The following is a 22,932-nucleotide window of genomic DNA, read 5'->3' on the forward strand; positions in this document are numbered from 1 at the left end:
ACAGGCATGCCTGCCTAACTGTAGCTAGCAGTTCTGGTGAGGGATTGTCAGTCCCGAATAGATCTATTCACAAATCTCACGCTCTCCCTCAAGGAGACTCTGGTTATACTGAGATAGGATTTATCACTATACACCTAAGGGTACAGTATTGAAGTAGAGCCTCACAATTCTGTATAATCTAGTTTACTAGCGAGAAACAGTATAAAATTATCCTTGAATAATAGTACTTTATACTCCTGAGAAAATATATAACATAAACTAAATCTGCCATAGTTTATATATATTCATTTATGAAATCTGATTAGGTAGAAACTGCCTAGAGGGTTATCCCAAACTATACCCATTATAGTTTATTAGAATTTGTATGGAAAATGCTTTGTAAAATCCTTTCTGAAAGCTATGAAGTTAGATTTCCAAAATAATAGTTTCCCTTATGCTCAACATATTACAAAAAGGGATAAAATATCCGAATATGTTATTAAACGTGGAAATCGTTGGACTGTATTAATAAGTTTAAAACTTAATAAAATACTTTGAGTTTTGCTTGTATTCCCCCCTGAAAACATTAAAAACATGGAAAATGTAGGGGTATGAACTCACCTCGGTCGATTTGAATGAATGATCGATACGGAATGCGGGATGTTCAAGTGAAGCCTTGAACATGATTTGATCCTAATTAACAAGTAATGAAACATAAAGGAGTCAAATGATGGTATTTCACCACTAGATGTGATGGAGAACCACTCTAAGAACTTGGAACTACTTGCACTAAGTGTTAGGACCTTAAAGGATTGCATGAGGGGAGTGTATGGCCACCTTAATGGTGTGTGCGGCCATGGGTGTGCGGTCGTACACTCATGTTGGAAAGTGTCTTTTAGGTTATTCAAGGTCCATAGTTGCATCCATGAAGTGTCCTAGGTCCATACTTGGTTGTAGTACAAGTTTAGGGTCTTAGAAATGCGTTTGTGGTCCTAGGATGTGTGTGTGTGGTCGCAAAAATGTGTGATGCTGCACAATGGAGTGTGCTACCACACACAGGAGTGTGCTACCACACACAGGAGTGTGTGGCCGTACACAGGAGTGTGCTGCCGCACACATGAGTGTGATGCCGCACACATGAGTGTGTGGCCGTAAACAGGAGTGTGCTGCCGCACACATGAGTGTGTGGTCATACACCCATCAAGTTTTGTGTCCAAAAATGCCATTTCCAAGGTGTAGAAAGGCTATGGTCATGTCTAACTCGAAGATGGAAGCCAAACTCTCACTTTGGAGGGTCTTTTAGGAGTGTGAGGCCACTTATGTGGGTGTGTGGCCGCGCTCCTTCAAAGAGATGAAGAACATGATGGGACTTTGATGATTCAAGGCCTAGATCAAGAGGTTCTTCAAGCACAACAAGCTAAGGGATGGATTACTCACGTTTTTGAAGCCTTGAGAGGGTTTGCGGTTGAAGAATCTTGAGAGAAAAGGAGTTGTGTGCTGCCAAGGTGTTAAAGGAATGAAAGGAAAGGGGTCTACCCTTTATATAGGGGTGGGTGTGTGGTCCGGGGGGGGGGGTGTACGGCAGTACACCTATGTGTGCGGCCGCACACTCCTCCAAAAGGGGTGTATGGTCCGGTTTTGCTACTATACGCCTTGCTGACTCATTCCTAACCTCAACCTTGACTGTACCCATGCTTAGAATACTTAAATGGACCCTTAAACAGTGCTAGAAGTTAACAGCGCAAGCTTAACATTGATTGAATTGGCTAGATGTAAAGTGAGAAAGTTCCGGGTTGTCACATCATCCCCCCGTTAAAGGGAATTTCGTCCCGAAATTCAAGAATAAAGATGTAACTCGCGGACTTGAAAATGATGGGGGTACCTCTGTTTCCTTGTATTCTTGTGTTCCTAAATGAATTCAAGTTCCCGGTTGGCATTCCAGCGTACCATCACTATAGGGATGTGACGTTACTTCGTTCAATTGAATTCCTGTTCCTTGAATTTGAATGACCCCCCCCCCATGAAGCGTAGACTCTCGTCTAGCTCGATATCATCGAGGGGAACCACAAGTGTCTTATCGGACAGACACTTATTTAGGTTTGACACGTGGGAGGCGGGATGAACGCTGCTAAGCGCTGGAGTTTGTACTCTACGGGACCGATCCTAGCAAGGATCTCAGACGATCCAACGTATCTTGAATTTAGCTTACTACGCTTTCCGAAGCGTATCAGGCCTTTCCAGGGTAATTTCAGGACTCGTGAGAGTACTGTCGTGGACTTGACTCTTGACTAGTTGCGTGTCGCCCACCTCAGCCCAGCACAGAGGGGATCTATACTTACGGCCATAGAGGGCTTCGAACGACGCAGCCTTGATGCTGGAAAGGTCGTCGTTTGTTGCGTGAAACTTCAACTAAGGGTAGATGAGGGTCCCACGACATATTTCCATTTGTCCGGATAGGCCTCTTACTCTGTCCATTTCTTTGTGGGTGATACTCTTCGTATGAATACTTTCGGGTTTTCGAAGAGTGATGAATTTTCGAAGTTCGCATCCAATTTGTCGTTACGAGTGACGGGAGTTTTGCGATCGAACGATTTAAGACAAAGGGTTTGGTATAACATAGACTCAGTCGGACTAAGCGGGACGACGTCGTAGAATCGCGCGTTAAGTTAGTTTGGAAGGATCATTTTGTTAGGACATTGGTGCCCAAGGGTGAATGTCTCTGGTGTTTGATGTGTTTGATTCAAGATTAATAGGTACTACTAACACGAGGGTTCTGATGTTTTGAAACTATGAACTTTCATGAAATGGTTCTTACTAGATCTCTCTATGATCGTTTGGTGCATACAAGTCATGTATAACTACAACTGACCCTAGCTGTAACGACGTAAATTTTAAAACAATTTTTCATTTTTCAAACATAATAAATCTCATATAATATTCTCAAAATCTCATGTATCAATGTCATCACAATAAAACATATCCCAGTATCTCAACACAGAATCTTCTGCCAGTGTGTACAAATCATGCCGGCGCCTTCCCGCGACCCTCACTGATACCTGAAACACATATCACATAACACGGTAAGCATAAATGCTTAGTGAGTTCCCCAAAATACCACATACAACACATACGCCACTCGAGGCTACAGTACGACCCTCCGGTCGATGTGTCTCAGCAGGACCCTCCAGTCCCATAGCTCGTTGGACCCTCTGGTCCGGTCATAGCTCGTTGGACCCTTCAGTCCGGTCTGTATCGTTGGACCCTTCGGTCCGGTCTATATCGTTGGACCCTTCGGTCCGGTCTATATCGTTGGACCCTCCGGTCCGGTCTATACAACACATTGCATACATATATCACAATGCACATAATCTCATACATACACATAGCACACAAGACCCTTCGGTCTACACATAGATACCACTCTAGGTAATGTATAGTGAGAAGACTCACCTCGGCTAGCAGGTGAGCAAATAACCTCGCGCTCGGATCTCAAACTAGTCTCCTCCTAACACAAAGGATGAATATCTCTTATTAATACTCTTCTCACAACTCAGATAATCGAAGGCGGGTCTTTCTCTTTCTAACTCATTAAAGTGGGTAAAAGACCATTTTACCCCCTCCAAGGTCTCCATCACATATGTTGACCAAAACCCCATGGTCAACAGAAGTCAAACTCGAGTCAACAGTCCAAGTTTGACCCAACTCGTCGAGTGCACTCCTGCGACTCGTCGAGTCCCCTCGTATCCTCAGAAGTCTCAAAATTCCAGCTCAACTCGTCGAGTTGACCCCCAACTCGCCGAGTTATCGCACAATCAATCCATCGGGACAAACCCGTGCCAACTCGTCGAGTCAGGTCATGGACTCGGCGAGTCCCTTTGATCTAATTTCTCATTCAGACGATTTCAACCAGATCTATCACTCTAAACTATAGATCTATCATCCCAAGGCTCAATAATTACGTAAAGCTTAGATCTTTACGTTCATACATGATGCTATTGCTTCAAAACGCCAATACATGCTCTTCATGAAGGTTTTTGCTCATCAACCCTCATTTGGACCACTAAAGCTGAGACATCTAGACTCTAAGGACCTTAGGAGGTCCAGATTTGAGGTTTCCAACCACAACCAGGTCTCATTCGACTCATAAATTCAAAAGAATGGAAGCAAAGCCCTAAAACTCCCAAAATGAGATCTAGTACAAGGAATGAACAAGATGAGAACTCTGTACCTTCTCTTAGCAGCTGAAACACTCAATACCACAGATCCACTGCCTTCCTTTGTTCCCCATCAAGAAGCTCTTCATCCTTCTCCATAGAAATGCACCAAGAACCACAATATGAGCTTCTCTCTCACTCTCTAGCTACAATAGAAAATAGGGTTTGCTCTCAGGGGAAGGTAGCTGCAATTGAGGCTATAAATGCCTTTAAATAGGTCCCAAACCCGGGAAATTAGGGTTTCTCTGCCCAGCACCTACTCGACGAGTCCCTCCTCTAACTCGTCGAGTCCATTCATTAAATCCACGCGACAATCTCGACTCGACTCGGCGAGTTGGTCCCTCAACTCGTTGAGTACCTCCTTAAATCTCAAGGTTAACATACACAATAATGTCCCTGAAAATCCGGATGTTACACTAGCGTATTCACTTAAGCTATCATGATTTGCTTATTAGGGCTTTAAACCTTATGAGGATTACGTGATTCAATCCGGGCGATAAAGTAATCACAATTATGAACAATTATTGGGGTTTTCGAAAACGTACCAAAACAAGGCAGGGTCCTTCGATGCTTCCTCCTTCACTGAGGTCAGACTCCTCAGGTTTCCTCATTGTTCTTTTCCGTTGGGCAGTCTATTGTGAAGTGTCCCATTTCGCCACATGTACCGCACACTTGAACTATGCTAGCGTCGGTAGTGGAAGTGATGTGTTTAGTCGGGGTCTTTGCGAAGCGAGCTTCCTGGGCATCCTCAGCCCCTGGACAATTTCTTTTGAAATGTCCGGGTTCACCACAATTGTAGCAAACCTGGACCATCTTTACACTAGTAATCGAGGCGTTTGGCTGTGCTGGTGCTCTGCAGTAACGAGCGGTGTGCCCTTGCATGTTGCAGTTCTTACATTGCGATTCACAGCATTTCCCTACGTGGTGGAAGTTTCATTCCTTGCAATTTGGAAGTTTTCCAGAATATCGCCGCACTGGCGTTGGCACTGTTTTGGCGGATGTTGTGGCTATAGGAGCTATCACGGGTTGTTATCTCTTGGCAAGTTTCTGACATGACTTGCGCTCCCTCTTGTTCCAGAATTTTCGTTTGGCGCTCTTAGGTTTGGGAGTTGGAGTGTCCTCCTGGATAAGCCCTTGTTGGTTTCCTGATGTGTTGCTACAGTTCGAGATGTGGAAACTGTTCCCATTCCCACTTGGGTTGTTAGCGTTAAGAACAGCTAGGGCGTCTGCTACGGTTGTTATGACAGTAGCTTGGAACGTAGCTTAGTCCATCTGAAGGACTGGTGTCTTATTGGTGGGTTGGGTACGTTCCTTCGGAGGCATGATTCTGCTACATGTCAAGAAAAGAAGCTTGTGAGCAACAATGGTTGCCTCTGGATGTATCCTAGATGTTTATCTATGTATTACGATTTCCCGTTTTGCTATCTGACTCTCATTGACTCGACCCACATCCCCATGATGTGGTCCTAGCAAGAATAGAAAAGATTCGGACACAATAAAGTTCACATACAATAAACTTACGAACTCCTTGTTGCTCAGCTCATTGCGCTGACTGGATAACATTCACATTTTCGTCGGCTCTAGACAACATGGAGATTTAGCTATAAGGGTAGTTCCGGGGATCAAGTCGATACGGGATTCAACTTTCCCCTCGGAAGAAATCCCTGGATTTGTCTTTGGGGAAGACATCAGGAAAGTTGCAGACTTCGGAGATGCTCCCGAGGCCTTTAGCTTTTTGCGTCTCATCGACAACATGAACCAGGGATATATGGCACCCCCTTCGCAGATACTTCTGGGCTTTGGCGCAAGAAATGATACGAAGGTTCGAGCAAATTTTATCACTATAACCAGTGGGGACTTCGTCAGAGGGAAAGATTGAGACGAATTGCTTTCTCGAAGCAAATGATATCAGCACGATTTGGGGCTTAACCATCCCGTGCCGACTAGTACATCGAAGTTTTTCATGAAGACTGATATGAAATTGATGGGGAAAAGGAATGATCGTCTAAGTACATCCTATGATACGTGTTTTGAAGACAAAACCGTGATAGAACCTTGATAAAGTTGCTTAATTTGCATGCTATCGATCTAAGGTATACTTTTGACAAAGATCATCTTTAACTGAAATATGGTTGTTGCCATCATAACTGAAACTGAGATTACACATATTTCGGAACCCTTGACCTAAAAATAGGTCTAAGTTATTCTAACATGGAAAGAATCTTGGCAACATGAAGGACAGTGATGTTTACAGAAAATACATACTTAGAACATAAATATGAAAGTTATTCCTTAGACCAAAAAGGAAGGATGAGTAGAGTATTCTCCTATCGGCGACGGGTACTCCTCAAGTGAAACCTTAATTCGGCCAGCTGGCGTTCCACACCAAGCAGGCGTCTCTCGTACCCGGTCTGGCGTGCTCGGAGCTCTATGACTTCGGCTCGGGTTGTAGCTAACTCTTGCTGCAGAGCTTCATTGTCTCTCAAAATCCTCCCATGAGCAACTTCGAGATTGAGAATACGGTTTGTGTTGGTATCTGAGTCTGCCTCAAGTTCCACAGTTCGTTTCATGGCCGCCACGTTTAGTTCAACATTGCGGGCCACTCAGCGGACTATGATTGGAAGGGCTCTATCTGCGGAGCCTCCTTCACTCACATTGTAGAAGCGGCGATCCCCATCGTACGGGCGGGGTTGGCCTTGTTCGTGACTCCACCTATCCAGGCTACCGACCCACATAGGCGTTGGGCCTTCGAGTACAAGCTGAGGGTTGGGATTTGGTATTGGGGCCACTGGGGGTAAGTTCTCGACTTCGGGTTCTGAGTTAGTCTCTTCAGGAAATGGTTCGGAAAGTCATCGTCCAAAGGAATTTCATGTCTTCCTTCTGTCGCTGGCTCGAGCCATCCATCATCTCTTTGGTTTGGAAAATACGAGTCACCAGGGAGATGGAATCCGACCATGCTATCTACGCGAGATAGGGGTAAAGGGATAGTTAATAGGCATCGCATTTAATAATACTTCCAATGTATTATAGTTACATGGTTGATTCTTGAGGGATGGATTCTTGGGTAAGTTTCTGGTCCGGTCGTTATAGCACCCTAAAATACTCCTATAGTATTTTAATCCTTATGTTCGGTTCTAGAACTCTTCTGGCATCTAGGTAAGTTTTAGGCTTGTTGCAACACCACAGTCACTCCCAAGCACATGTTGGTCATGTCTCGACTGAATATAGTTGATCAAGCAATATTCACCCTAGACATGATTACATAACTGCCCAGGTTTAACCGCAGCGTCCCAACATCCAAATACTTTTGCTTTGTTCTACCTATGCCACTGATTCTGGTACCTAGGTATACTTGTATACTTTTATAAAAATACTTATATTTTTGAAAGTATACTTTTAGTTTAGAGCACTTAGGCCCCCTTAATGTTTATAGTTGTATACCATGTATGGTTCGGTATACTTAGTTCACTATAAACAAGAGCTCTGATTCCACTCTGTCACACCCCCAAACCGGAACGGCAGAAACGTTCGGGGGTGATTGACGTCACGCGTAGTATCACAACAGTTGTATCATAGCAAGCATAGTAAACACAACCAAACATTGAATACATATATGAATAAGGTTTACATTGTCTTAGTACATAATTTTGTTCATGATAAAAGTAAAATCGAAAGACGTGACTCTAACGCGCCGACTTCTCCAAAAGCCTGGAAGTACCTGTCTACTAATTCCCTGAGAATACAAGCAGTTGTGAAAGAGTATCAACATAAAGCTGATGAGTTCATAAGCATTTTATTTTTGGTGGAGAATGTTCTTTGAATCCTTTTGAAAAGTGTTCCTCAAGAAAATCCTATATTCTCTTATGAAAAGCGGTTTTGAAAGAGTGTCTATTACTAGAAAATAAACCATCAGTTTTAGAAATACCGGTGTTATCTTGGGAAAATCCCATATTTTCCTTAAAAACAGGTTATCCGTCCTAAAGGTAGAGATGTAAGTTTAGAAAATCCCTGATTACTATCAGTATGTATATGAAAGTAGTTTTATTACTCAAAATAAAACAAGTGAAGAGTAGAGTACGTAAACCAAAGTTAGTTTATACTTAGTTGCGAGTCGTATAACCATACTTGATATGACCTAGAGACCTTTATAACGTTCTTCAGGCGTTAAGCTAAATGACATTTGTCCACCACAGGCATGCCTGCCTAATTGTAGCTAGCAGTTCTGGTGAGGGATTGTCAGTCCCGAATAGATCTATTCACAAATCTCACGCTCTCCCTCAAGGAGACTCTGGTTATACTGAGATAGGATTTATCACTATACACCTAAGGGTACAGTATTGAAGTAGAGCCTCACAATTCTGTATAATCTAGTTTACTAGCGAGAAACAGTATAAAATTATCCTTGAATAATAATACTTTATACTCCTGAGAAAATATATAACATAAACTAAATCTGCCATAGTTTATATATATTCATTTATGAAATATGATTAGGTAGAAACTGCCTAGAGGGTTATCCCAAACTATACCCATTATAGTTTATTAGAATTTGTATGGAAAATGCTTTGTAAAATCCTTTCTGAAAGCTATGAAGTTAGATTTCCAAAATAATAGTTTCCCTTATGCTCAACATATTACAAAAAGGGATAAAATATCCGCATATGTTATTAAACGTGGAAATCGTTGGACTGTATTAATAAGTTTAAAACTTAATAAAATACTTTGAGTTTTGCTTGTATTCCCCCCTGAAAACATTAAAAACACGGAAAATGTAGGGGTATGAAGTCACATCGGTCGATTTGAATGAAGGATCGATACGGAATGCGGGATGTTCAAGTGAAGCCTTGAACACGATTTGATCCTAATTAACAAGTAATGAAACATAAAGGAGTCAAATGATGGTATTTCACCACTAGATGTGATGGAGAACCACTCTAAGAACTTGGAACTACTTGCACTAAGTGTTAGGACCTTAAAGGATTGCATGAGGGGAGTGTATGTCCACCTTAATGGTGTGTGCGGCCATGGGTGTGCGGCTCAAGGGGTGTGCGGCCGTACACTCATGTTGGAAAGTGTCTTTTAGGTGATTCAAGGTCCATACTTGCATCCATGAAGTGTCCTAGGTCCATACTTGGTTGTAGTACAAGTTTAGGGTCTTAGAAATGGGTTTGTGGTCCTAGGATGTGTGTGTGTGGTCGCAAAAATGTGTGTGCTGCTGCACAATGGAGTGTGCTACCACACACACGAGTGTGCTGCCGCACACAAGAGTGTGCTGCCGCACACAGGAGTGTGTGGCCGTACACAGGAGTGTGCTGCCGCACACATGAGTGTGTGGCCGTACACAGGAGTGTGCTGCCGCACACATGAGTGTGTGGTCATACACCCATCAAGTTTTGTGTCCAAAAATGCCATTTCCAAGGTGTAGAAAGGCTATGGTCATGTCTAACTCGAAGATGGAAGCCAAACTCTCACTTTGGAGGGTCTTTTAGGAGTGTGAGGCCACTTATGTGGGTGTGTGGCCGCACTCCTTCAAAGAAATGAAGAACATGACGGGACTTTGATGATTCAAGGCCTAGATCAAGAGGTTCTTCAAGAACAACAAGCTAAGGGATGGATTACTCACGTTTTTGAAGATTGAGAGGGTTTGCGGTTGAAAAATCTTGAGAGAGAAGGAGTTGTGTGCTGCCAAGGTGTTAGAGGAATGAAAGGAAATGGGTCTACCCTTTATATAGGGGTGGGTGTGTGGTCCTGGGGTGGGTGTACGGCCGTACACCCATGTGTGCGGCCGTACACTCCTCCAAAAGGGGTGTATGGTCCGGTTTTGCTACTATACGCCTTGCTGACTCATTCCTAACCTCAACCTTGACTGTACCCATGCTTAGAATACTTAAATGGACCCTTAAACAGTGCTAGAAGTTAACAGCGCAAGCTTAACATTGATTGAATTGGCTAGATGTAAAATGAGAAAGTTCCGGGTTGTCACAAATAGCTAGGGTTTACGACCAAGACTTGAAAGGTTTCATGGCCATGACACAAATCAAGAAGGGTTTACGGCCATACAAGGGTTTACGACCGTAAACTCTTGATGTTCTTGCTAAAATGATTGTTTCTTGGATGTAAATCAAGAGCTTTAATATCTAACTAGTCTATGGAAAAGATACTTATGATTTAGAAGCTTGAAAGGGTGATTACGACCCAAAGAAACTAGTGTGTGTTCTTGGTGTTCTTGAAGATCTAACCCTAAAAAGAGATGAATTCACGGATGAAATCATGGGGTTTTACTAGATCAAGAAGGATATCAACTTAGAAAGGAAGGAATCACTTACAAATTTGACGAGAAATGGAAGTGTTCTTGATGATACTTGAGAGAGAATTGAGTGTTCTTGACTTGGAGTTGTGAGAAGTGAAGAAAAATGAAGGAATATCATACTTAAGAGGCTAGTTCACGGCCAAACAAGAGCTTACGGTCGTAAGTTCTAGTTTTTGGCCGTAAACTCCATGTGATGGAGTTTTCCGGCTTGAATGTTGCACAATGAACTCTAGTAGATACTTCCTAACACTCAATCCTTGAATGTACTAGGCTCAGAACACTCAAATAGACCCTTAACAAAGCTAGAAGATAGCAGAAACAAGTTTGACTTTTGATTGAATTGAATGGCTTTACAAGATAGAAATTTCGGGTTGTCACACACAACACCTTCAAGCCTAATTGTCTCACCTTCACCACGACACTCTCTCTCATTCTCATTACTCTGTGTCTCTATGAATCTTTATTTAGGTGTTCCTCATGAAGGACGAGATTAGAGAGACAATATAGAGAGTTTTGCCTTTTTTTTTCAAGAAGGAAGAAAGGATGATCAACATCTATGGTGCTCATGAAGGATGTAATAGAGTAAGATCTACTTCTATGTGTCTATTTGTGTTGTTATTCCAATTTCTAGTTACAACCATCAGCTTTTACTGGTTCACAGGTTTAAACTCCACATGTTCCATTTCTAAAGGTAAGCCAAGGTTTATTTTTCACATTATTAGGGAGTGCTTTTCTGTATTAATACTATTTTATTGGATATATTTGCATTTCAAAAGAGAAAAGCAAATATGCTTAAAAAATTAGCTATCCATATGCGTTTTGCATCTAATCCATCTGTTAGCTTTTCTTTTCAAGCAGGAAAAGAAGATGAAAACAAGTTTGTAAGAATCTATTTTTTTAACACCATGTGGAGAGGCCAATTGAAGAGACGTCCTGGTGGGGATTTTTAGTGAGTTGTCTTACTTATTTCATATATTTGTTGATATGAATCTATCCATTTATATGTTTATGGCATCTGATGGTAAGTTATCCTGGCAGCTACTGCTTTTTCTATGTGATTTTTTTCTCTTTTGGTTGTCTTATCATTTCCTGATTGTTGTTTTCAAGATTCATGCCTATATGGTGAATCTTGTAAGTATTTTCATACCAATCAAGACCTAGGGAAACAGGAATGTGTAATTATTTGCAGGTAAATAATTTTTAATTTTTTTGTAGCTTTTTTTAATTTTTTTTTACTATAGCTTGCTTCAAACCACATTAAAGTTTCTAATGTCTCTCTCTTCGTTTAGTATTCCCATTTCACCTCCATGACATTTTTTCATATTGATGGTTTCTCAACTGGAAGAAGAAAGGTAATTTTTTTCTCTTATTTGGGTTATGTTTTCCCCATTAGAACGACTTCTTATGTGAATTTTAGTGTTATTCTTGGTTTTTATATTATGAAAATCCGGAAAATATAAAAAATTTGAAGTTGAACATTAGTTGTAAGTTGTAACATGAAATGGTGGACCACTTTTGACTCAATTTCGTGAATTGTCTACCAATTTTTATATCTAAAGATCAAATTTCTTAGTCTGTATTTAAATTTTATGATTTTACAAAAGATTTTTGTGATAATCGAATTGATTTTGCATAGGATTTACCATTTATTTTAATTTATTGAACTGATTTTGTTTTGCTATCGAACTCGAACTGATGTTGGTCTGCTATCAAACTAATTTTGCATAAGATTTTGAATTGATGCTTGGTCTGCCTCATCTTTCTCTCTTCCTCCCTCTACCTCTTTCTAAAAACCATTACCCCTCTCCTTCTCTATCACTCTATAGATCACTGTATGTTCACCACCACAAAAACTACACCACATCCTTTAGTAACCTACTACCCTCAACCTCATAATGGTTATGGTATGTCTGTCTCCTTTTGAATACCCGATTTAAGAAATTAAAACTATTTTATTGATTGACTTTGTGATTTTGGATCAGGTATGTTACATGCTTCTCTCTCCAGAACCAACATCGGCAACCAGGGAAGAATTGGGTTTTAGCCATCTTTTTTTGTGTTTGTTGGTTCAATTAAGAAACTTTAAAGACATTCACTCTTTATTTAGATTGTATGTGAGATGCCACTAAGCAAAAAACATTACCTAGGATCATCATCATCTATAAGAGACTGTTCGTTATTTCACAACTCAGGTAGATCATCTTCCTGGGCATTTATATGATAGGAATTGCATCATTTGTCCTACACGTCTTATGATATAACAAAACTAAATTGTATCATTTGTACTATACCTTCTCAGGTTTAAAAGTTTGTAAATCAAAAAATATGATGACAAATTTTTGTCAATATGGGAAATTCTATGTTAATTTGACTTTGTACATCAAGTTTTAGTTTATAGGATTGTTTAAATACTACTAATTACCTACATATGCTTTGTGCTTGATCTACTGAAGTTGAAGTTGAAGGTTTTAGAAACAACTATGATGGTGGAAAGGAGCTTTATAAACCAACATATGAGTGTTAATGATAATACATGTTTTCCCCCTCTTGGTAACAGTTGGCCATTCATCAAATAAAGAGAGGTTTATTGTTATGCAAATGTTTTGTTAAATGTCTTAGTGCTCTTTGTATTAGTCGAAGAGCCTATTTTTTGAGTTATATTATTTGTACAACAATCATGAAGAAGGGGCAAAGCCGTCCATCAAAGGGAAGAAAATCCAACATTAAGCATAGTCAATGAAAGTCTTACCAATCTTGAAGCAATTGATGTGAACACATTACACATGAAATCCTTAAAACGAACTATATTACATAATTAACATATGTCATCCTTTAGAGTATTCAGCGACAGAAGATGGTATTACTTAATTAACCACTAATGGTAAGGAAAGTATCCCAGAGTAATCGAGTATCACTTGAAATGTTTTGAGGAAACAAGATAATGTACATGCTTTCAGCTAAGACCCTAATGTATTTATGAGTCATTACAAGATGTCATGGAGTTACTAAAGAGGTAAGTCCTAAATGACTTGAGGAACAATCTCACTTTGTTGCTTGATGACTGACATTCATGAAGGCATGATATAATTAACATACAAATACGTTTGATTACTTCATCTTTCATTTATAAGTTTATAGATGTTGGTTATCACGAATTACATCAACTATGTTCATATTGGTTTATAGGTATGAAAAAGTTTACATATGCAAATGGAAGAACAACAATTGAAGCCAGAAAAGGTGTCCGGATAACTTTCATTACTATAGTCAGGGCCGGCCCAAGCCCAGGGCGATCTGGGCTACGACCCAAGGCAACAACAGTTATGGGGGCATCAATTTTGTGGTAGATGTTATGGGTATCTTCAATTTGGGCCAACGAAATGATCCATAAGTCCGACTGCAAAGTTCAGTCCATTGAAAAAGGTAGGCGTCGACCTAAATTTGAAAGCGGGAAGCCGCTCAACAAATTAAATCGTACACCTACTTGAAGAAGACGAAGGGATTAGGAGAAGACAAGGAGACGAGTATCAGGATACTAAACGACACATACGTACAGTTGAAAAGAGTGCCATCACTTGCTTCTGGAATTCAAGAGTATGAAGCATTGATGCTGAAGTATTCACCATAAAACTTACTTGATGTTGAATATAAAGTGCACCAGGAAGTTATTCTCCTTAAATTTTTGAGTTTTAGGTAATAAAGAGTGATCTGGACGGTTTTGCCCTTAGGTGGGTTTGGTGGTAAAGTTTATCTTGAGCTGTTGTAGTTTTTAATCTGGATGATCTTAAGGGTAGCAAAGAGTGTATATGTGCTGTTGAAATTTTAGATTTGCTTAATATATTTTTGATCAAAATGCTTTTTTACTTTTATCGTCTCTTGACATGCAGAGATCCTTACCCTTTGCTTATGCTGAATCTATTCGTGTATTAGTTTTAGTGGTATTTTGTTAGAAAAGGTTTTGCTGAAATTTGAAAATAGTGAATTATATTTAGTTAATGTAAATTTTGTTGGGATCTTGATCTTAGAGCATACTAACATAATTGTGAAATTTTTACTGCAACTTATTGAATTTAGGTCCACCACTTCCATTTTCTGAAGTGTGGAATCACACCAGCTACTACAGGCCTCTCTCCTACACTCATGTATATATGTGTGAGTGTTGATAGACGATTATATTCACAAATTTGTTTAGAAAAAAACTAGATTGCTTTTTTTTGTTTAGGTTAAATTCAAAAATTACAATGAAAAAGTATTTTATAAAATGATAGTAAAGAGGCTGTAGTTTTTAAATACATATCAGCTTGCTTTGGTGTCATGCTTCATACTTGTAAAATAATCAAATCTTTTAATATTATATGATCTTAGGAATTAGATTGAGATTAAATTTTTTAAACATTTTATGATTTGGTTGTTTGCAAAGAAAAAACCCGGTTTTTTTTAATGTTAGAAAATAGGATTCTAAGATCGTTATGTGTGTTTTGTCATTTGTGTATACGATGGTTAAAAATGGGCATTGTTATTAATGTTGCCCCGGGCATCATAGACCAATGGACCGACCCTGACTATAGTTATGCTCATAAATTTCTTGAAGAAAGAAGAAGAATTGGAACTCGGAAACTCTTTCAATCTAAAGGGGACGTAAGTGTGCCACGTTTGTCATGAGTTGACGAATTTTATGATTTCAATTTTGTTCGTAAAGCATGGCAATTTTGACCGACCCTTCAAGTCAAATACTAATGCTAAATACCTTTAATTTCTTTTCTAAGATCAAAATATATTGTGATTAAATATATTGTAAAAGTTTTTACCATTGACTATAAGTAGAAATTTTGTTTTATAAAGGTTTTTATTTTGATTCCAGTGGCGGACCTTAGTGGAGCCCGAGGGGTAGCCACTGCTCCGATTCCGGCACGTAGTGTAAATTATTTTTTAATGTTTTTTTTCTATTAGGCGCACCGACTTAAAATACGAGTGCCACTACTAATTTAGATTTTTTCGGAAATTTTTTTTAGTGTCACCCATACTAAAACGTTCTGCGTCTGCCACTATTTGATTCTATGCTACGTAGTTACGTTTTATAAAGCTTTTTATTTTGATTACATGCAATGTATTATTAAGTTTTTTTAGTTTACTTTTATATCTAAGATAATAGTTTTAATTTTGTTTATAAACAAAAAATTAAACAGTTACTTAAATTATTTTTATAACATTTTATATTTCTTTCTAAAAATTATTTAGAAATTAGATTGATTTGTCATATTTATTTCTTTTATTTTTTTATATTATTAATTATTAAAAAAAATATTAATAAATATGTTAGAAAAGTTTGAGTTAAATATTTGGGTTCTTTAAAAGGAAAAACCAAACCGCCCTAATTCATATATAATGATTGGTTCGTAACATAAATTAAGTACTGTTATATTTGACTTTGAATTCAAAAATTATCTTATATATAGGTGCCCATCAACTTATATAATGACTAACTGATTGCACAATCCTCTCCCCTTGATTTAGATCACCATTTTCCTTAGTCCTTATTTTTTCTTTTTCTACTCACTTTTTATCATCACATCACAACCATTGAACAAAAAATCTAGCCCTCACCAACTCATCTCACTCTTATTTGCCCAAAAAATTAATCACCTCTAGAAACTAATTTCTGAAAGAAATTATTCACACCTGTCGCTTAGCGTGGGTATACGGTTAGTATATATATATATATATATATATATATATATATATATATATATATATATATATATATATATATATAATAGAGGTCAAAATACTTCAACCAAAATTCATTTAAAATCTAATATTTCAAATGCTTTTTAATTATGATTGTAATAATTTCAACATTTGTTACTTAATTGATTGATTAATAAAAATATTAATGTTTTGAAACTCCTAACTCTTAAACTTATATTATTTAATTTGTTAGTCAACTAAAATATTTTTTTTACATAAAGATAACATTTTTATGTTTGGTTACTCATATTTGTTTATCATTTTTTTTTATCTTTGTTATTTAGAATGCATGTAATTAGAAAAGGAGGTATACATAGAATAACTACTTCAATGTTACATAGGAATCGATACCACTAGAGAGATATGTCGTCTTTACCCGGTGGTAGGAGATTTACATACCCTTTTTAATGATTTATATTAATGTTTAGTAATATCTATTTTATATTCTCATTCACATTAATTTTTTAGGTACAAATTAAGGAAGATGATTCTCGAAGCACCAACATAAAGTCAATCATACGCTTTGCAAAATATGTAATTAAAATTAAATATCATATTTACTAATCGACTTATTTTAAAACTCTTGATGACATTTATGTATAATGATATATTTTGTATGACTTCATTCTTAATTTCAATGTTTAATATTTGAAAGTTCATATATGAAACCTTGGATGTTTTGGTGTAATATAAATAGTGTAATACAAAGTTTACTAGTTCAATATTGTTTATTAATAGCTCATTCAAAACAACTTATTTCTTATTTTATCCAAAAAATATTACCGGATATAAGAAAAATAGAAAACAAATATTAAAGAGTATTTCAATTATATTAATGTTATACAAAAACTTATAATATATATTGGATTGTATAAAAGTAAAAACAAAGTTTAAAGATATGAAGTATATTAGATAGTATCAAAATATGAGTTGATGGATTTTTATATTATTTGATAATTCGGTTAATGCCCAAAATATGACTAAAAACGTAAATTTCAACATATTTTTATATTTTACCCATAATTATTTTAACCACTTAAATGCATTCTTGCGCAACGCGCGAGGTTACGTCTAGTATTCTAATAAAAGAGTAAGTTTATTCTCCTTTTGTCACGTGTCACCCTATTAAGCTTCATAATTAATGTCATGTCACTTGTTAATCTATTGATTTTCCATTTCACATTTAAAATTTAAATTTCTCATTTTAATTACATTAAACTAATAATATTAGAATAAAAAATAAAATAAAATTAATACAGTTTATAAGGTGATATAATTTTATTTATTTATTTAAATCAACGATTATAATTTTATATAACTAAAAAAAGTTTCTTAATTAATAATTTATTTAAAATAATTAATTAATAATTTTAAGTTTTTATTATGAAAGTTTAATTAATTTTATAACTGTAATTTCGATAGGTTATATTATAAAAACAAGCATCAACGCTTAACTTGATTTCATTGATGTTACATATGACTCAAAATGGTACTACAAAATAGTACTAAATTTGATGCTATTAATTAAATCATTTAATAGTAAGTATTACTAGTAGTATTTATGAACATTGACAAAAATACCCCAAAGAAGTGAACTTTTGGTTCCTATGTTAACCGAATGTGTTTAAGTAGCAGAATTACTTCAAATTATATATATATATATATATATATATATATATATATATATATATATATATATATATATATATATATATATATATATATATATATGAAGATTCACATTTTTAATCTTGGGATGACCAGTTATTTGGATATGAAAAATAATTAGTTAAGTGTTGAAGGAAAAAATATTGATGACGCATTTATTAAGTTAAAATAAGTTTGTGTGTCTCATAAACCTTAGTCTTGGCCCATGTGCTGTTAATGGGCCTGTACATTTTAAGAATTAGCCTTCTTAATTCTTGAACACAAATCAGTTCCGGATATTTTTATAAAGTAATACGATTCGGATATATTGTTAATCTGTTTAAGATCCTTTGATGTTTTCATTTTAGCGTCATTTCATTTTTCATTTTATTCCCTTTCACTTTTCAAAATCCAGTAAATAATCATTTGTTTCTTTATTTTTTTACCAACACAAAAAAAATAAAAATCCTAATATTTCATTACTTTAAAATAAAAAATTAAATAATTAGAAAAAAAACCAAGGTTTAAGAAAAAAAACAAACATAAAACGATTTACAAGAAATATTTTTTCGAGATCTCATCTCTCATATCCAAAGAAAGCTAGAGGGCGTGTCCCAAAAGATGATCGATATTTTGCATAAAAAGTTACAGATCTTCCATTTGTTTTTTTTTTCGTGCACGCTTTTTATTTTGGCAAAATTTTCTTTTACAAATGCCAAAAGTTCAATGAAATTCAAGTTGTTTCAATCAAATGTCTAATCATTTCCTCATTTCCTCTCATTCGTTGCTGAAATCTAACGCATATGAAGACAACTCATTCCCCTTCCTTTTTGCTTTGTCCCTACCCATTGGCCGGATATTTTCTTCTAATTCGAACTCATCGTCATCATTTAAATCTAACCCGCCAAGAGCATCGGAAGAAGTTGTGTATCCACTTGACTCCGTTTTTGTTATTTTTCTTGCTTTTTCTCCAAGTATGATGTTGGCTTCAAATTCTTTCTATTTTGGACTAGAAGATAACTCTTTCTAAGGGTCACTAAACTTGAATGCTTTTCTGGTTTCCTCACAATACAAATGAAACGCCTCTTGAAGAATTTCTTCATCACATTAACCGTTTCTCTTTTGAGTTTTAGGTTGTTGTAGAACCCGATTATCTTTAAAATGCTCTTTGAGATTTCTCAAAACTTTGAATTTAGTTGGTGTTTAGTACGGTTATCATCACCAACACCCATTTCTTCGCGAAAATTTTCAGTAATGTGTAACAAAAAATGATCAATCAATTGTGCATTTCCTAGCTGTGAATCCTCCAAAATGTCAACCCAAAATTTTGTCAACACTAACTCTTCTCTCATACTCCACCCTTTTGGAATAAACTTTATTTTATATGTCGTCAATTATTTTACTTTGCAGCATGGAGGGGTGACGGGTGAGGGGGTTGAGTTCCCATATAACTTCGCCATTCGATTTATCGAGGCTTTGGGTTTGAGGGTTGTAGGGTGGGGTTTGACTTTGGGGTTGGAGGGTTGTAGGATGGGGTTGGTTTGGTGAAAGTTGATGAGTAAAAGCACAAAGTTGTTGAATATGTTGGGGTTAACATTTGGCACTTGCATAGGGTACTATTGTTGAACATTTTGGTATTAAAATTATAGAGGTGATTGAATAGGGGCATCAAGTTGGGAAGATAAATCGGAATCAATGAATCGAAGGCGAAAATGTTTCTAGTTAGCGTGGTTGAACAGAAACATAAGATTTTCTTCTATCGGATTTTGGGGTTGTTTTCTTGAGATTCATTTTGGTTGTTAAAATGGATAAAATAGAGAGGAAAAAATAAAAGATGGTGTGATTTTGATAGTAGAATATAAGTAGTATTTATAGGGTTATACATTGGTATATATAGTGAGAAGGTGAGAACAATATTTTTATGTTAATATTTTGTTATGAGTTTAGTATATACAGCTGTATATCTTTATTTAGTATTGAATTTATGAATATTCATACGTTAATATTCATATTAGAATTACTAAAATACTACACATACAAAATTCACCGAAAACTAGACCGATATTATGCTACCGGTTTCAAGTACGGACCGTTTATTTAGGTATTGGACCGAAAATAACAAAAAAAAAAAAAAAAAAAAAAAAAACAGGTTCAAGTATAGAATCAGAAAAAAACTGGGAACCGAGATTGATTTGGCACAAAAATATAAAAGATGTTTGTTTTATAAAATCTAATTAAATGCAATGTGCTGCCTTGTAAAATAACATACAAAACTTTATATGAACAAACCCAAAATTCAATAAATTATAACTTTTTCAACTTTTATTTGTTGAACAACACACACTAATTGATTTTATATGATTGCTGATATCATGTATGTCATTTATGGATCATGAATTTCATGAATAAATATGAAAGCCTGTATAATACATTTGATCTTGAGATGGTGATACATGTCACATCCCAAAAATCCGTCCTAATAATAAATTTATTAACGGATTGATATTCATTCAACTCAAACAACATAAATTTTTATCATAATAGATACATAAATTTACCATGGGTTTGTTCAGACAAAGTTTCAATCGAATTACTTACATAATTTGCTGATAAATCAAAATTTTCAATGCAATCTCTTAGCGAAAAATCAACCCATGAAATATATAAACATTAACCATATGCATATCATAAAATACGAAATAAATATTAATTAACCATATCCATATGATAAAATACAAAATAAACATTAACTATATCCATATGACTGATTCCAATTTCCAAGTTCAAATTAATACCAACTAAACATATGAGTTCAGTTACTAATATAACTATTAACCAATGAATGAAACGCAAAATAACTACTTGGTAATATATATTGGCTCTTTCCTATTTTCACCCGGATTTTGTATCACATCTTCCAACTCTAATATAAACCAGAAATATCATGAATTGGCTAATTCATTATAAAGGACAAATTTTCTTCTAAAAAACCTTCTTCATCTTCTAATTCTGGCTCCCCTTAGATGATTTAGCCTCCCATCTAACCCTCTCCCCCTTTGACATCATCAACTATAACTATAAGGGAAGAAGTTGGAAGGGAGAAAGCAGCTAGATGGAGTGGAGCGGAAGTTTGAAGTTGTTTTTGTAGATGATGTTGAAGTAGAATTCATCCAGATTGGAGTGGAGGGTAAGGAAAAGCAATCATTTTAGATTGGTAATGATATTTCATATTTTCTGAACAGTTACTCATGCAATGATGATAATGCATCAGTCGCAGAGAAGTCAAGACGTTTGAAATAATTTGTAGATGTGTAGTTAGCTTGAGCACATAAAAAACTCGATAATTAGGAAAAATGCAAAATGTCATTTTTTTTTTATTTTTTTTTTTGCTTTAGAGAAGTGAGTTTGTCTCAAAGAAGAGTTCCTGAAAGTTATCGACAAATTATGCGATCATCGAAACCATAGGGAAATAGGACTTTTCCATGTCATTGATAGATGTCAACGTAAATCGAATCGTATCCAAATCCATGGGCATAGAGGACCCATGAAAGGCATCGATTATTAATCCTAGGTGAGTGGAAGCATGAGTTTGGGACTTTAATGTAGTATCAAGTAGGGGTGTGCAAAAAACCTAATTAACCGCCCACACCGCACCACATAACGCGATTTTAAATGCCTACGGTTCGGTTTATGGTTTGTAATTTTTGTAAACCGCAATATATGGTGCAATTTGTGGTTCATAATTACAAACCACGGTTAAAACCGCACCGCACCGCATTATATATATATATATATATATATATATATATATATATATATATATATAACACACACACACACACACACATATATATATATATATATATATATATATATATATATATATATATATATATATATATATATATTGTAACATCCCAAAAACACGGTCCAAAAGTTTCATTTTTAATTATTAATAAAACCATAGTTATCAAATCATCACATAAAATCATAAGTCATTGTATCTCAATATTATAATCATCTGTCAAATATATCAAAGTAAAAGCATCACAGACTAAAAACATGGTGTGTGCACTGCAGTCATCCTGAGCTCTTCCCCTTGCTACTGGAAGTACCTGAAACCAAAAATGAAAACTGTAAGCATGGAGCTTAGTGAGTCTCCCCAAAACTACCACATACCATACATATAATCACATAATAACATAACATGGGCCTTGCCCGCTACATCGGGCCCCGCCCGGCATCGGACCGAAATCCGGTATACATAATAACATATCAACAAATACATATAAACATAATCACATAACATAAACATATAACCATTCCTCGGGCCCCGCCCGACATCAGACCGAAATCCAGAAACATATAAACATTCCTCGGGCTTTCCCTGGCATCGGACCGATGTCCGGAAGCATACAAAACAAGCACATGCAAGAATCACAAAGACATCAAGCATACAAACATTCCTCGGGCTTTCCCCGACATTGGACAAAATTCCGGAACATATAAACATATAAACCTACATCGGGCACTGCCCGGCATCGGACCGAAGTCCGACACTTGCTAACATACATAAACGGGCCGACATTGGTGCCTTAGACCCGTTCCTAGGAGGAAACTCACCTCGCAAAGTTGAATGCAAAATCTCATGGTAAGGAATCTCTAACGGCTGCTCAAACGACTCCTCGAGCTGTCATTACCAACATAATACTTAATCAAAATCCAATCGTCCTTTAGATATCATTCTATACATAAAACCCCTTCACGGGTCAACCTTAGTCAAAGTCAAAGTCAAAGTCAACATTCTGGGTTGACTCAACTCGCCGAGTTGGTCCATCAACTCGCCGAGTTCGATAAATCAGAAAACCCTAAAATCGCGATCCAACTCATCGAGTTTCTCCTATCACAGAATCAGGACACCCCGACCCAACTCGTCGATTTCCTCTATGAACTCGTTGAGTTCTTCAGTCTGTTAAGCTTTCTTAACGGATTAAGTCACTAATCTTCAGATCTAAGCTCCATACTTCGGATATA

The sequence above is a fragment of the Lactuca virosa genome, chromosome 5 (genome assembly GCF_052849685.1).
Source record: "Lactuca virosa cultivar CGN04683 chromosome 5, Lactuca_virosa_CGN04683_v6, whole genome shotgun sequence".
Classification (NCBI taxonomy): domain Eukaryota; kingdom Viridiplantae; phylum Streptophyta; class Magnoliopsida; order Asterales; family Asteraceae; genus Lactuca; species Lactuca virosa.